At 38.8% G+C, this 17,908-nt stretch overlaps 1 protein-coding gene and 1 pseudogene across 1 annotated transcript in view; one reads left to right on the forward strand and one right to left on the reverse strand.

The window, feature by feature from the left end:
* Nucleotides 1–17,908, reverse strand: part of Tusc3 (tumor suppressor candidate 3) — a gene marked incomplete in the record, with an annotated part of 221,011 nt that overhangs the window by 180,793 nt on the left and 22,310 nt on the right.
* Nucleotides 12,446–17,646, forward strand: LOC103743284 (annotated as a pseudogene).

Genomic DNA, 17,908 nt, shown 5'->3' on the forward strand with positions numbered 1-17,908 from the left:
GCAGCTGTTAAAATACTTGAAATGTTTTATACCCAACCATTTCTCTTGCACTCTTACTTAGAAATTTGTAAACTGTGTAAATCTCAAGCTTTGTTAGTCTTCTGGAAAATCTTCCAGTCATTTCAACTAGAAAATCTAAGAACAGGTTTGTATTTTGAAATGGGTCAAATTTTATTGTACTTTGTATGATATTCTCATGACTAATTTACTCATTTAAAATTTTTTTTATTTTATGGGTATGAGTGTGTTTCTGCATTTATGTAAGTGCACCCATGTCGTGCAATGCTTGCAAAGATTCATGATTCCCCAGGAACTGGAGTTATGGACAGTTGTTAGCTGCTGTGTGGGCACTGGGAATCGAACCTGAGTCCTCTGGAAGATAGTGCTCTTAACCACTAAGCCATCTCTCCAGCCCCTTAAATTCTATTTTTAACTGTCACATAATGTTGCATATTTATGGAGAATACTGTGATATTTGATTATCTGTATATAGTATGTAATCAAGTCAAGGTTACTGGTATATCCATCAATTTGAAGATGTATCATTTCTTTGTATTGATAATATTAAAAATCCTCTCCATTATTTTGAAATTTATAGTTATTTTTTGTCAGTCACCATTTTCCTACTAGTTTAAACAAGGTTAAAATGTATTTTTTCTTACTTAATGCAATGAAATTTTTTTGTAATGGAATTAATCTTTACAATATTTTATTTTTATTTTATGTGTATGAGTGTATTGCCAGCATGTATGTAACTGCACCCGTGTCATGCAATGCCTATAGAGGTCAAAAGAGGGCATCACATCCCCTGGAATTGGAGTTATGGACAATTCCATAACTAACTGTTCCATAACTAACAGCTGCCATATAGGTGCTGGGAACTGAACCCAGGTCCTCTACCAGAGCAGCCAGTGCTCTTAACTGCTAAGCGATCTCACCAGCTCAGCACTGGAATTATTTTATAATACTGTTTTATCTTGTGATCTTAAAGTCTTGGTAAACAGATGCACATACACAAATATTTATGCATGGAGTTATAATAACATTATATAGGCAGTTCTTCATTGTATACATGTACATGCCTGCGCTTGTGTGTCTCCTGCCAGTCCATCCATCTATTCAATACATAGGTTTGAATCAATACCTCTAATTTATTTTCAGTAAAAGGCTTATAGAATTAAGTTAATTCTAAGGATCATTAATATATTACTAAATAATGTAAAAACACTTTCTAAAATTAAAATTTTCAATGTCAACATCAGAGTAAAGATGAGAAAACAAAATATCTAATATAAAAACCAAGGTGAGCCAGGAATGGTGGTGCATGTCTTTAATCCCAGCACTGAGGAAGCAGAGTCAGGTGGATCATTGTGAGATTAAGGTCAACCTGGTCTACAAAGTGAGTTTCGGGAGAGTTGGAACTACAAGAAGACAGTGCTTTAAAAAGTAAAATAATAAATAATAAATAAATAAATACAATTACATTGAGAGTGGGAAAAGTAACCAAATACAGAAAACTACAGAGTGAGCTTTTCCTTCAGGGTAGAGAGAAAGAAAATACTAATTACATAAAGAAGTTCAAGATTAATATAAATAATATCCTAATTAGAATAAAAAATGACTTCAAATAATAAAATACACTTGCATAAATGTGAAAGGAAATCTAGGACTAACTTCAAAATTCAAATATCCACTAATGTCATCTATTGCACTTATGGTACAATTATGGCCACCTAAAAACTAAGTCTGAGGATTTTAATAAAACAATAAGAGGGCTGGATCTAATCCAAGTATCAACCCTAATGAGAAATGTTAAAGAAGAATTACAAGTGTGATCTCCCACAACAGGAGCAGAAGCACCCTAACTAAGTTCTGAGTCCTTCCCCATGCCCGGTCCACCAGACACTGAGATTTTGTACTTATTGGTCCTTACATGGAAACTGTTTTTTCCTCCACCTTTCCAAAATAAGGTTCTAGAATCAGAATCTGAAACTGATCAGCTCAATCATTAATTCACCTTCAGTAATACGCTGACTTTATTTCTTAAATGATCCATGGTGGTTTACTCATTTGCAAAATACTAATGAAGAAATGTGGTCTAAGCAGCAACAAAAATAAAACAAAAACACATACTTTTCTATTTTGAACTGTAAACATTTTTTAAATTTTTATTATATCCATTTTGAATTTTATCTTCAATTTTGAAGGTTCCTATTCAATTTTTTTTGTTGTTGTTGTCTTTTTGAAGCAGGGTCTCCCTGTAGCCCCAGCTGTCCTGGAGCTCACTATGTAGACCAGGCTGGCCTTGAACTCACAGAGATCCACCTGTCTCTGCCTCCCAAGTGCTGGAACTACAGGCGTGCGCCTCCACGTCCAGCTTCTATTTAAATTTAAACATAGTATCCCAATCTAAGGCCATAGAGTTTGGGATTCGAAATGGAAATCTAATAAGGATTAATTAGTACAGGAATAGCAACACTAGCTTATACATCTAGCACTGTAATTATGAATACCAATGTGGACAATCAGTGTAATTTTCAATTTCAAGGAAATTTTAATATTAATTTAAAATTTAATTTTTCAAATATTTATTATTTTCATGTGCATGAGTACATTACCTGAATGTATGTAAGTGCACCCGTGTTGAGCACTGCCCGCGAATGTCAGAAGAGGAAAGTAGATCCCCTGGAACTGGAGCTGTGGATGGATGGTTGTTAGCTGCCATGTGGGTTCTGGGAACTGAACCTAGGTTCTCTGCAAGAGCAACTAGTGCTCTTAATCGCTAAGTGATCTCTCCAGCCCCTAAAATTTAATTTTTAATTACCCACTACTAACCTAACACTAAGCCTTCTTCACACTACACTTTTCCTTCCTAAACTTTTTCCTTATTTTTTTAAATGATCATTTACCAAAATCAATCCACATTCTAAGTTTATTCTATCTTAGAAGGCAGTGCTGTTCAAAATTTCATATGCAGATGAAATATTTAAGGACCTTGACAAAATATAGGTCCTAAATCAAGAGTCCTGGAGAGCAGTCTAAGATACTGCAGTCTTAAGATCCCAGAGCGAGGCTGGTGATGCTGAACAGAAGGGGCCTGAGCACTAGTAATATCACAACAATTACCTAGGAAAGAAAAGGACTTGAAGGTGAAAAAAATAGAATTGCTTTTAATTTGAAAATAATGAAGTCAAAAGGTCACATATTTTTAAAAAAATACAATGAATTCAGAACATTTTTAAAAATGATGTAAAGACAGATTAGTATTACATTTATATTACATGACAGCTTCATTAGCATATACATGTTTAGGGATGCAGTTCAAGTTGAAGACTAAGTCATTTAATTGTCAACTCTATCTTGAAGGTATGAGCAAACAGTCCCCAAACCCTACTGCCATTCCATCAAATACTTTTGAGAAGTTTCTTTAGCAAGTTTCTAGGGGCCAGAGAGAAAATGTCCTAGGGCTGTTCCAAAACCATGGAGGTACAACCAAAACAGGAATGTGTGGAAAGATAAAGGTCATTTTTTCAATATACAAAAGACAGAAACAGTAACAAAACTGAATGTTGCAATGACACATTAAATAGAGAAGGTGCATTTTTTGAATGCTAACTTATCTATACAAGTGTCCCAGTAGGTACATGCATTTGAACACTTTGTCCCCGGCTAGTGGAGTTTTTGGGGAGGTCATAGAACTTTTAGGAGGAACCCCCTTGCTGGAGGAAGAACGTCACTTGGGGAGGGATTTAAGAGTTTAGAGCCTTGCGCCACTTCCAGTTCCCACTCTTTGCTTCCTGCTTGTGAGTGAGATGTGACTACACAGCTTCCTGTGCCTGCTGCCATGCCCACCCGACCATTATGGACTCTGCTTCTGAAAACATAAGCCAAAACCTTTTTCTTCTGTAACTTGTTTTTGGTCAGGGTATTTTATCACAGAAACAAAAAGTAACATAATATACAAAAAAACTTTGAAAAAAGCTTCTGTACTATTAGAACAAAAACCAACATAGAAGTATAAACTGAGCATCCCCAAACTTCTAAAATCCAAACTTATGTTCATGATAACAGGGTTTTATAAGTGGACAATGCCCTATTTAATCACATGTAACAGATGGTATATGATTTTTCCTGGATAAACATAAACATCTGTTCACCCAGATAGGACAGAAGAGACTGTGGGAACAACTTCTGGGAATGCCTTCTGCTGCAAATGGGAATCTTACCTAACCCTGTAACCAAAGTTAATCTTATGTTTTTTGTTTTGTTTTGTTTTTTGTTTTGTTTTGTAATTATTTATCCAATAACCAGATGATTAGAAGAAGCATTTCATTATATATTCAATAACATATTTAGTAACAATTTCCAGAGCAAAGATGCATCTCTTTCCAAAGTGGCTGTAAATTTTTAGGTTCACAGTTAAATTAATACAGTTATATAATATTGAACTCAGTATAAAGACATAAAATTGAATGGTTTAACCTTTAAAAACAATCTCCATTTCATTTTAAAATACACTGTTTCCTACAGAAAAAGTCTTTTTCAATGCTACTAACACTTAGATGAATGCACACGCATCTCTAACCTCTATGTATCTGATTATTACTAGACACGGTTACACTCATATCCTTGGCACCTGAGTACGGCTATAAAGTCATAAGGTAGATTTGAATGGTACTGTTTTTCACGTCTAATAATTAACATGAAGCAAATTTTTATGCTTCTTCCTCATTTTTTAATTTGATTTTTTTGTGTGTTTATATCATACAGAAAATCCCAGACAATCTTATCTATATAGCCACGTCCCAAAAGGCACCCACACATAGTGCCCCGCCCACCTACTGGAGCCCATATTCTTTGTCATCCTGTTACTGTCCATTCTTGTTGTCAGAGCCCCAAGCCGTTCCCCAGAGGTTGTCCATCCACTGAATCTAGGCAGCCTATCAAGAATTCTTTGTTTCAGAACAGCTCTTCCTCAATCTGCTGAATCCAGTCAGCCTATTGAGAGTTCCTTGTTTTAGGAGTAATCAGCTGTTCCTCACTAGCAGCAATAAATTGCCAATGTTCCTTTAGATACGATTGGGGTCTGCTGTTCATTTTCCCAGTTCTATGCTGGGTTACTGTCTGGGTGTCTCTCGGGCCATCCTGGCCAACAACTCAAAGGAAGGTCTCTCCTGTCTGGCATTGTTTCTTGTTATGTAGCCTTTAGCTATATACATAGACTCTTAAAAAATATTAACCCCTTTAATCTTTGGTTATACTTTCACTTTCCTTTGGGGTATTTAAGGCCACACAGTTGGCCCAGATAAACCAATTTATTTTTACTCTTAAGGCCATTTGAGGATCTGTTCCTCAGGGGTCCATGGGCTTGGGAAGAGCCCCTGGTTCCTTTATTTTATCAGTTTCATCTATGTGAAGAAATGTCAAACATCCTGCTTGACATTGGATGGCTTCACTGGGAAACATGGAAAATGTTTCCTCTGTGTTGACCTTCCTCTTTGTAGACTGGACACTGGTTCAAGTCCGTTTGGTGGGGTCTCCATGGCCTCCTTGAGCAAGAGGACAGGTGACTCAGTACAGTTACAGACACTTTGAGAGATGCTCATAGTCCCCAGAAAGTTAGTAGACGCAGGAGGGCAAGGAGCAAAAACTGTTCTTTATGTCCCTCTGACCAAATTAGTAGAGGCCTCAAAGTATGGCTGTTAAACATCAAAGAAGGGTAGATCCACCAGTCTGGTACTTTTAATTACCATATGCCATACAGACATAGCTTGGGAAAGACCAAACATTCTCAGATAAACCTTGCTTAGATATATATTGTATTCCTTGAGCTAGTTGTATGTATAATTTGTCAATAGGTTGTTTGATTAACATGGTTCCCTCTGATTTTTTTAAAACTACCTAGGCATTATTTACCTCTCGCATTGTCCAAAACTTCCACCATGGTTTCCCCATTTAAAGTACCCCCATTTTTCCCATTTCTCACTTAACAATACCTTTCTCCTGTGGTCCTACCTCTCTGGAGGTAGGTCCTACCTCTTTATCTCCTATGTTCCTTGTATGACCCTCCCTCTCCGACCCCTTAAGATAACCCCATTTTTATTCATATATCCCTTATTAATGCCTCTTTCCTACTGCTCTTCTCTTTCAGATTCTTTCTTTTCCTTTACCTCCCCAGTTCCTTTTCTTTATCCTGGTTCCTGTACTTGTGTCTAGATACATACTCAGTTATCACGATTTGATACTAAGATCCACTTATGAGAGAGAACACACTTTTTTTGAGTCTGTGTTACTTCACTTAGTATAACAGTTTCTAGTTTCATCCATTTACCTGCAAATTTCATGATTTCATCTTTCTTTACTGCTGAATAAAATTCCATCATATAAATGAACACATTTTCATTATCCATTCATCAGTCAAAGGATACTTAGGTTGCTTCCATCGCTTAGCAGAAATAAACATGGATGTACAAGTGTCTCTGTGATACGATGAGTTCTTTGGGTATATGCCAAGGAGTGGTATGACTGGGTCAAATGGTAAGTTCATTTGTAGTTTTTTAAGAGTTCTCCACACTGCTTTCCATAGGAGTTGTACAAGTTTGCAGCCCCACCAGCAGTAGATGCACGTTCCCCTTTCCCCACATCCTCTCCAACATTTGGTATCATCTGTTCTCTTGATCTTAGCGAGTCTGACTGTAGTAAGATGAAATCTTAACCTTGTTTTAATTTGCATTTCCCTAATTACTAGTGATGCTGAACACCTTTTAAGATGCTTCTTAGCTGTCTTATTTCTTATTTTGAAAACTCTTTGCACAGCTCCTTAGCCCATCTTTTAATTGGGTTACTTCTTTTTTTGATTCTGTTTAATTATTCATATATTCTGGATTTAAACCTCGTCAGATGTGTTGCTGGTGAAGACTTTTTCCCATTCTCTGGGTTTTCTCTTCACTCCTTTGGTTTTTTCTTTTGATGTACAGAAGTTTTTAGTTTAATGAGGTTTCATTTGTTGATTCTTGACTTTGTTTACTGATCAATTGATGTCCAGTTTAGAAAATCCTTTCCTACACCTTTATCTTGCAGGTTATTGCCAATGTTTTCTTCTAACAGTTTCAGAGTTTCAGGCACAGCATTGATGTCTCTCATCCATTTGGAGTTGATTTCTGTGCAAGGTGAAAGATAGGGGATTAGTTTCATTCTTCTACAGGTGGAGATCCAGTTTTGCCAACACGATTTGCTGAACATGCTGTCTTTCCTCCAGTGAATGTTCTTGGCCCCTTTGTCAAATATCAGGGGGCTGAAATTGCATGTCCTCATATTTTGGTCTTCAATTTTATTCCATTGATCTACAGGTCTATTTTTGTGCCAGTTCCATGTTGTTCTTACAACTATAGCTCTGTAATACAGATTAAAATCTGGTATAGTAATCATTCCAGCATTACTCTTAGTGCTCAGGGTTGCTTTGGGTATCCAAGGTCTTTTGTACTTCTATATGAATCTTAGGATGATTTTTTCCAATTCTGTGAAAAATGTCATGGAGATTTTGATTGGCATTGCATTGAATCTATAAATGGCTTTTGGTAGGATGGTCATTTTTACAATATTAATTCTTCCAACCCATGAGCATGGGAGGTCCTTCCATCTTCTGATGTCTTCCTAATCTTTTGTCAAGATTTAAAATTTTCAGTGTAGAGGTCTTTAATGTCGTTGGTCAGGATTTGCAGCTATTGTGAAAGGGAGTGTTTTCATATACATATACTCTTTCTCTAATTGCTTGTTATATAGAAAGGCTACAGATGTTTGTAATTAATTTTGTAATCTGCCACTTTACTGTACATGCTAATAATTTCTAGGAGTTTTCTGGTGGAATTTTCGGCATCTCTTAGATATAAAATCATAGCGTCTGCATTACTCCTTTAATTTCCTTCTCTTGTCTTATTGTTCTTGCAAGAGTTTCAAACATTATGTCAAAAGGAGTGGAGACAGTGGACAGTCTTGCCAGATTCCTGATTTTAATGGGAATGCTTGCGGTTTTTCTCCATTTAAAATGATGTTGGCTGTAAGTTTGTTGTATATGGCTTTAATTATGTTGAGGTATGTTCCCTCCAGTCCAATTCCCTCTAGGACTTTGAACATATATGCATGTTGAACTCTGTCAAAGGCCTTCTCTGCATCTATTGAGATAACCGTATGATTTTGGTCTTTGAGCCCATTTACATAATTTATGACTTTTATTGATTTGTGTATATTGAACCATCCCTGCATCTCTAGTATAAAGGCGACCTGATCATGGTGATTTTTGATGTGCGTTTGTGTGTGGTTTTCAAGTATTTTGTTGAAAATTTTTTGCATCTATGTTCATTAAGGATACGAGTCTATAGTTTTCTTTTTGGTTGGATATTTATCTGGCTTTGGTATTAGAGTGATGCTGGCTTCATAGAAGTAATTTGGGAGCTCTAGCTCCATTTCCATGCTTTTGACTAAATTAAGTAGTATTGGATATAGATCTTTAAATGACTGGTAGAATTCTGCTATAAATCCATCTGCTCCTGGGCTTCTTTTAGTCAGGGGGTTTTGTATTACTGTTTCAATTTCTTTATGTGTTATGGGACTGTTTTTAAGCTGTTAATCACTTCTTGGTTTAGTTTTGGTGGTTCCCATGCTTTTAGATACCTGTCCATTTCTTACAGGTTTTCAACTTAAGTAGCTTATATGTTTTTAAAGTATTCCCTTATAATGTTCTGGATCTTTTTGGTGTCTGTTGAGATGTTTCCCCTTTCATCTCTGATTCTGTTGATTTGGGGGGGCTCTTTCTTTCTTTTGGTTAACTGGGCTAATGGTCTGTCAATCTTGTTTATCTTTTCAAAGAACCGTCTCTTGGTTCATTGATTCTTTGTATTGTTTCATTTTTATTTCATTAATTTCTGCTCTGATTTTTGTTATTTCTTGTCTGCAGGGTTTGGGTTTCATTTGTTGTGCTTTTCAAGTGTCTTGAGTTGCAATGTTAAGTCATTTATTTGTGTTCTTTCCAATTGTTTTATGTAGGCACTTAGAGCTATAAACTTCCCTCTAAGGACTGCTTTCAATGTGCCCCAGAGGTTTTGTTATGTTGTATTGTATTGTCCTTTTCATTTAGTTCCAGGAGTACTTTTATTTCTTTCTTAATTTCTCCTTTGACCCATTCCTCATTTAGGACCTTGCTGTTTAATCTCCATGTGTTCATGTGTCCTGACCCGCGAGACAGTCAACGTGGGTACCTGGAGAGAGGAGAGGGGACTGAAAGGGACAAGAGACGCGAAGAATGGAGACAAGACAGGCTTTCTGATCAAGTCTCATTTATTGATAGAAAAGGAACAGTTTTTATAGAGAGGGGAAGGGGGAAGTTGGCAGGGATAAATCTATTGAGGCAGAGTAATTTTATTAACAGAACACCATAGTAACATCACAATTCTATAGTAAGGCCACAAATCAATTATAAGGTTACACCTGCATGATTACAAAGTAATACAAAAAGTTTCTTAGGCAGTTCCACGAGAAATGAGGGAGTCTCTCAAGCGGTAAGTGCCTGAGTTAGAACAACATGTTTTTGAGGCTTTCAAGTGTGGTCATCAAACCAGGTCAGCCTTGATTTTCATAGTAACACCACAATTCTATAGTAAGGCCACAAATCAATTGTAAGTTTACACCTGTATGATTACAAAGTAGTACAGAAAGTTTCTTAGGCAGTTCCATAACAAATGAGGGAGTCTCTCAAGCGTGTGCCTGAGTTAGAACAACATGTTTGTGAGGCTTTCAAGTATGGTCATCTGGTTAATCTCAAACCAGGTCAGCCTTGATGTCTGGAAAACAGCTTTGCCAGGAACCAGGTCTTGCTATATTCTGGGGTGGGGGCCTACGGGTCTCCACAGGTCCCCCTTTCTTTTATATTTTAATAAAGAAAGGAAATGAGCCAAAACAGTCCCTTAGGGAACCATGCCTGTCTTAGGTTGGAGAATTTTTACTGAAGCTTTACCCGTCATGGGCTAAGACAGCTGCTTCGGCTGCCCGCCAGCCTTAGGTTGTTATCAGTAATTTTCTCTTACCCGTCTTTGGCTATCCGGTTCAGCTCTTAAGGGGACAACTGAAGCACATCATCATGTGGCCTTTCAGGCTCATAGGGCTCATCCTGATCTTTAAGTGTAAGCCTGAGATAATGTATTTGAATTGGCTCTGCTGTAAGATCATCAATCTGACTTTTAATGAAGGTGGTAACTTTTACCCCAACCTGTGCTCTGTGTTGAGGTTACGCAGAGCCTAAGTCCCCCTCCAAGCAAAACAAAAGGACCCTAAGTGGACAAACAGTGTACAGCATGGAAGGGCATTATATAAATGATTAAAACAACGGTGTACAAAGTATGTGGAACAATTAATGAATCATGGAGAGAATCATAGTATCACAGGCAAAGTCGAGAGAGAACGGTGGGTGCCAGGCGGTGGAAACAGTCCATAGGAAACACGAACAGAGTCCAAAAACCCAGTCCAAAAATTGGGAACACAGGATGTGATGATGGATGGTGTAGTGATGACACAGGTGGCATAGAGTCTGGAGATGTTGTAAAGCAGATGAGGCCCTCTCCCCCAAATGAGGACAAGGGAGAATGTACCTAAAGGTGAAAACAAAGAGGGCAAGAGAAAACACAGGGTAAAACGGGCAGTTAGTTTGGTAGCGGTGACTGGGAACTGCCAGGCGACATTGTGTGAGCATGCCTGATTTACATTCAAAGCATCACTGTGGACAGCTGTGGTTAGCATCCTGTGCAACTCTCCAACTGTTTTTCTGATTAATTACAGTACACCTGTTTTTACAGGTTTATCATATGATCAATTTAGATTAGGTCCCCCTGTCAGGAACCCAAGGAGACTGACCCTTGAGGTGGAAACTCTTTTAACCAAAGAAAATCTTGTATGCCAAGGCACTAAAACATGTAAGCTGCTCTCAGTTCCTCTCACAGAGTCAGGGGGTCAGTCTGAACCTGGAGAATTCTTGAGAACAGAAGTTTGTGAGAACTAGCATGAGTCTGAACAGAAAGGACCAGTTTCTGCCCTGAGTCAGCTTTTTACATTTTTAGCCTATATTATATTAGTTTGAAACAGCAAGTAAGAGACATTAGGCAGAAAACATCTTTTAGATCTAAAGAACAGGATTAAGTCTGAAGTGAAAGGGGCACAATTTCCCTCCAGAGTTAGCTATTAGCATATTCAAGCAGCCTAGGTTTTCAGAAGTCATAGTATACATCATACAAACACTTACAATATTTACACAAACATCTGCCACACTGTTTTTTTTAGGAGGCAGAGGACCAAGAAACCTTGTTGCCAAAGCTTTTATGTGTATCTGATGACTAATGACCAACGCTACCTCACGCACTTCCTCCATCACTTGCTCTCCAATTTCTATGTCCTCAGTATATCTTCCCGTCTTATCCTCCAGGCAGGTCCGGATTAAGCCCCAAATTGCTAAAGTGCCAGGAGGAAGAGGGGCCTTCTTATCTGCCTCCTTGAGATCCTTTCCAAGCCTACTCCAACGCGGATATTAACAAATCCTTCCTCTAGAAACCACGGGGCATCATTAGCTATCGTATCTCAGGCCTTTCGTTTTCTAAGTCTAACTTCGTCCCTGTCTCCGGGAACCTAACCTTATTTTCTTTCTTCTTTCTGCTTAGTCATTTCTTTTTTCCATTTTCCAGGTGCTTCTTTAACAGGCTCTTCTTCCTCCTCCTCTTCATCATCAAAAACATACTCTTAGTTTGCTTTACAGTCCAATTTACAAATGGTCCCCTTAAAATACAGTTTATAATATCTTACATCGTATCTTAATAATATGATGTGGCATAAAATGTCTTTTGTTTTTCTGAGGCCAAATTGCAGCCTGACAGGCCGAATTTGCATTCTCAAAGGCCAATTGTTTAATAAAGAGTTCCATGCCATTCTCAGAGGTGCCAAACAATCTAGTGGCTGCCATAGTTAAGCGGTCCACAAAATCAGAATAAGATTCTCCCGAGTTTTGCTTAATTGATGTAAGGGAAAGGCTAGGTTCACCTTTAACGGGGAGTTTTTTCCAAGCCTTTATGGCCGCAGCTTGAATATGGGAGAACAAGCCTGGAGGATAGTTCATTTGCATATCATTAGAATCAAAGTCTCCCTTGCCCATTAGCATATTAAAGGTCCAAGCTTCGTTCTCAGTGTTCAGGTTTCTTTTAGCCGCCTCCCTACAGTTGTCCTAGTAGCACGATTGCCATAGGAGAAAATCTCCACCTGAAAGAAGTGCCTTAGCAAGCATGTGCCAGTTGGAGGGAGTCAGCCATTGTTCTGTCAGCCCCTCCAGGAGAGTGATGGTATAGGGGACGGTAGGGCTGTACTGGGCTATAGCGGTTTTTAACTCTTTCATCTCTGATAGTTTAAAGGGACGATGTTGCCGTGTGGGCTCATCATCGTCTTTTGGTGTGGTCTCAAAGACTGGGAAAACAGAGCGCTGCAGGGCGGGGAAAGCCGCACCTTGCAAGGAATGTTTACTTTTAACTGATAGGTCTTGAAGACCCGCAAGCAGTTCTTGCTTTTGTTGTTTTAGGGCTAGCTGTTTTTTTAATAGAGCCACTTCATTTCTTAATTGGGTAACAAGGGGAGAAGTGGGGAATGCCTCGAGGGCAGGTAAAACTAATGGGAGAGGGTAAGGAGGAGGCAGAGAGTGCACCTCAGAAGGAGCCGTGGGCGCAGTGCCAGACTGGGGTATCATGCCATCAGCGCTGACTTTAGAGTTAGGCTCTGATTTAACATGTTTAGGACTTGAAATTTTAGAACATGTCTCTGGTGACGTTTCCTCGTCACTGTCAAGGGAGATAAGGTCTATCTCCTTAGGGGAAATTACTTTATCCCCAGGAGGCTCCAGAGGGGGGCCTTGTAGGAGGCCTGAAGTTTGCTTTATGGCAGCCTCGGTGGAGGATTCATTTGAATCTATTAATTCCCTGATTAAGTTCCAGTAGGAAAAGGCTGTAACAGGAATTTTCTTGAGGCCAAAGACCTTATAGTAATCCTCTAAAGCATTTTTTACACTTTCCATCCTTTAATATCTATTATTCCTTCTTGGGGAAACCAAGGACAGGTTTCCTTAATGAATTCAAAGAATCTCAATAGATCCTCTATTTTAACCTTTACTCCTCGCGTCTTCAGGGCTTCTCGTAACTGCTTAACATAAAGTTCATGCCTGTTTATTTTTTGTCCAATAATCAGACGTCTGTACTTACTTCTGGTTGTAGCTGAGGCAGGTTCCCGCGGCGAGTCCAGAGTGAAAACTGTTGTAGAACGCGTTCCTTTGGGGACGTCTTCTTCCCTCAGTGGATACTCTGTATCCAGCCCCACGTTGGGTGCCAGATGTCCCAACCCACGAGACAGTCAACATGGGTACCTGGAGAGAGGAGAGGGGACTGAAAGGGACAAGAGACGTGAAGAATGGAGACAAGACAGGCTTTCTGATCAAGTCTCATTTATTGATAGAAAAGGAACAGTTTTTATAGAGAGGGGAAGGGGGAAGTTGGCAGGGATAAATCTATTGAGGCAGAGCAATTTTATTAACAGAACAATTATCATAATTACACCAAACCAATTGATCACAGAGTAAATTCCATAGTAACACCACAATTCTATATAGCAAGTTATAAATCAATTAAGAGGTTACACTTGCATGATTACAGAGTAATGCCAAAGCTTCCTAGGCAATTACATGAGAAATGAGGGAGTCTCTCAAGCGGTAAGTGCCTGAGTTAGAATAACATGTTTGTGTGAGGCTTTCAAGTATAGTCATCTGGTTAATCTCAAACCAGGTCAGCCTTGATGTCTGGAAGACAGCTTTGCCAGGAACCAGGTCTTGCTATATTCTGGGGTGGGGGCCTACGGCTCTCCGCATTCATGTAGTTACTAGAATTTCTGCCAGTGTTGACTGTAAGCTTTATTGCATTGTGGTTTGATAGAACCCATGGAATTATTTCAATCTTTTTGTATTTGTTGAGGCTTTTTTTGTGCTCCAGCATATAGTCGATTTTGGAGACGGTTCCATGGGGTGCTGAATAGAAAGTATATTCTTTGGTACTTGCGTGAATATTTGTTAGATGTCTGCTAGACCCATTTGATGTATGGTACTGTTTAATTCAGATGTCTCTCTGTTTATTCTCTGTCCCGCTGACCTATCTAATGGAGACAATGGGGTATTAAAATCCCCTACTATTAATGAGCTTGGATTAATCTGGGTCTTAAGGTCCTGTAGGAATGTTTTTATGAAGTTGGGTGCACCAGAGTTTGGTGAACATATGTTCATGATTGTAATATCTCTGACCAATTGTTCCTTTGATCAGAATGAAGTAGCCCTCTTTATGGCTTCTGATTAGTTTTACTTTAAAGTCTATTTTGTCAGATATTAGAATTGCAACCACTGCATTTTCTTAGTACCATTCGCTTGGTATATTTTTTTCCATCCTTTCACCTTAAGGTGGTACCTGTCGTCGAAAGTGAATTGAGTTTCTTGCAGGAAACAAAAAAGATGGTTTTGTTTCTTAATCCACTCAACTAGTCTGTGTCTTCTGACTGGAGAGTTCAGTCCATTGATATTTAAAATTATTAATGAAAGATGTGTATTGAATCCTGTCATTTTTATTTCTGTTCACATTCTTGGTATAGCTGTGCATTTCCATATTTATACCTTCATTGAGTTTCTTTCTGTAACCCCTTGGGTATAGTAATTCCTTTCTTTAGCTCTTTGTATTACTTCAAGAACTCTCTGAAGGGTTGGTTTTCTTTCCCCTTCATCTATAATAGACATTTTGACCTGGTAAAGTATTCTGGGTTGGCATTTGTGGTCATTTAGAACTGTGAATACTTTGGTCCAGGCTCTTCTGGCTTTCATAGTTTGCACTGAAAAGTCAGTTGTAATACTGATGGGTTTTCCTTTATATGTGGCTTGTTTCTCTTTTGTAGCTTTCAGTATTGTCTCTTTGTTTTGTATGTTTAGTGTTTTTACTATGATGTGCCACAGAGAGCTTCTTTTCTGGTCCTGTCTGTTTGGTGTTCTATATGCTTCTTGAATTTGTATGGGCATGTCTGTCTTTAATTTTGGGAAACTTTCTTGCATGATTCTATTGAAGATCTGGTCATGCCATTATCTTGGGATTCTTCTCCTTCCTGTATGCCTATGATTCGTAAGTTCAGTCTTTTTATGGTGTCACACAATTCCTGCATATTCCGTTCTTTTGTTTTCTGAAATTTTTCATAATCTTTGCTTGAGTGGTCTAATTCATCCACTTTGTCTTCCAGTCTTGATAATTTGTTCTGTTTTTTGTTTTGTTTTTTTTTTTCCATTTTATTCATCCTACTGGTGAGACTTTCTCCTGTTGTTTCTAATTGGCTTACTGAGTGTTTCACTTCCTTCTTCATTTCAGTCTGAATATTCTTCAATATTTCTAACTCTTTTCTGAATTCATTCAAAGTTTATCCCTACCTTCTTTCAGTTCTTTGATATCTTTGTGTTCTTTTAATTTACTGAATTCTTTTATCATGTTTTTAACTGTTCTTTTGAGTTCCATGTCCCCTGTGTTATCTCTAGGGTGTTCTCATTGTACTCCTCTAGAGGACTGTTGGTACTTGGTAGGGATATATTATTTTGGTTTTTCATGTTACTAGTTTTTCTCTGTGACTTTGACATATGGATTTCTTTTATAGTTTCCGATTCTTGTATGAAACTTCCTTTATTGAGTTTAAATCTGCTTCTTTTTGTAAACTTTATGTGCCTTTGTGGTTTACTTTTTGGGCATGAAACACAGGTTGGTCCAGGCTTCAGGTTCTCTCTTTTGATTTTATATTGGAGTGACCAAATTGCTTTTGTCTTCAGGAATTCCCACAGAGACCCAAGTCAGATGAGGATCAGATGCTCTCGGGCTTTCTCCTAAGGTCTGGATCCCTCCAGGAAAGATGCTGCCCTCAGGAATTTGGGGGCTGGGCTGGCCTGGGACCAGGGCCCAGAAAAGATGCTGGTCTCAGGAAGCTGGTGGCTGTGCCACCCAGGAATGCAAAGGGAGGTGGGAGTGGGAAGATGCCCAGAAGGCTCCTGTGGAGTACTGGGATGAACTGGGTTGGTCTTGATGCAAAGGATCAGCAATTTCAGTGGGGATTCTGGGCCAAGAGGCCAGTCCAGCAGTCTGGGGTGCCATGACAAGGAATGGGTCAGAACCCAGGCTGGGAGGAGAGACCAGGCAAGGGAGCTAGGAGCGTGAGTGAGGCTGAGGGAGTAAAGGCATGGTGAGTGCAGTGGGACCCACCCAGGAATGATACTAGCATCAGGAAGCTGGTGGCTGAGCCACCCAGGGAAGCAAAGGTAGGTGGTGGCAGGACTGGGCCCAGAGGGCTCCTGGGAATCTCAGGGAGGAACTGGGTTGGTCTGGGCATGGTAGGCACAGCTGAACTGACCCAGGGAAGATGCTAGCACCAAGAACTAATTTTATGTTGTGAGATCATTTAAGACTACCTAGGTTGGTTTGCAATGTAAACAATCTTACTATGCCTTGGGTTTCCCTTATAAAGGAAACATAAAAGCTTTAATCCCTCATGATCTTTCCGTGTGTGTGTGTGTGTGTGTGTGTGTGTTGTGAAAATAAATATCACTGCTGAAAGTGGCAATACTGAAAGCAACCAATTACCTCCAGTTTATGCTGCAAACAGCAGGTGGGATTAGATGGGTAACATCTGTGGTTAAAAAAGCCTCCACCTCACAGAAGACTCAATAGACATGGACATGAGACCTCTGAGGCCTCAGAACTATCTTTTCAGCTGTGATAGACTGACAATGACTATCACTTTAAGTTGGATAATAATGATATTGAACACCAGTTATCACTAAGTATGGTCAGCTTAGGAACTGTGGCAAAAGATGAGTTACACATCATTAAGGCAGAGGCAGTGAATTATGAAGGCAGTTCAATTAAAGTAATACTGGCATTTTTGAAAATGTCTATACAACCAACAGTTTCCCCTGGAGGATGTGAAATTACATCACCTGTTGTCTTAAGGATGAAGTGTGGTTCAGGGTCTATACATATTAGTAGACAACGCCTAGTAGTTGTGGAGGAAGATGCAGAATAGAAAGATGAAGAGGAGGGAGATGTAAAACTCTGAAGTATATCTGAAAAGCGATCTGTCCCTGGAGGTGATAGCAAGGTTCCACAGAAAAAAAGGAAAACTTGCTGATAAAGATGAAGAGGAAGAGGATTCTGATGAAAAAAAAAAACTGAAGAAAAAGCTCCAGTGAAGAAATCTATCCAAGATACACTAGCCAAAAATGCACACACACACACACACACACACACACACACACACACAAATCAAATCGGGAAACCATTAACACCAAAATCAAAAGATCAACAATATTTCAAAAAACATGAAAATACTCCTAAAACACCAAAAGGACCTAGTTCTGTAGAAGACATTAAAGCAAAAATGCAAGCAAGAATAGAAAAAGGTGGTTCTCTTCCCAAAGTGGAAGCAAAGTTTATCACCTACATGAAGAATTGCTTCTGGATGACTGACCAGGAGGCTATTTAAGATCTCTGGCAGTGGAGGAAGTCTCTTTAAGAAAATAGTTCAAACCATGTGAAATATTCCATCTTACTTCATTTCTGTAACAGTTGATACCTGGTTGTCCTTTTTATAATGCAAAGCGAGAACTTCCCCTACCATGTTTGATAAATGTTGTCCAGGTTTCATTGTCAAGAATGTGTTGTCTAAAATGTCTGTTTAGTTTCTAAGGATGGAACTCCACCCTTTACTTGGTTTTAAGTATGTATGGAATATTATGCTAGGTTGTAGTAATAGTGGTGGTCAGACATGGAAATGG

The sequence above is a fragment of the Nannospalax galili genome, unplaced genomic scaffold (assembly GCF_000622305.1).
Source record: "Nannospalax galili isolate Female #2095 unplaced genomic scaffold, S.galili_v1.0 scaffold242, whole genome shotgun sequence".
In the NCBI taxonomy this organism is placed as follows: Eukaryota; Metazoa; Chordata; class Mammalia; order Rodentia; family Spalacidae; genus Nannospalax; species Nannospalax galili.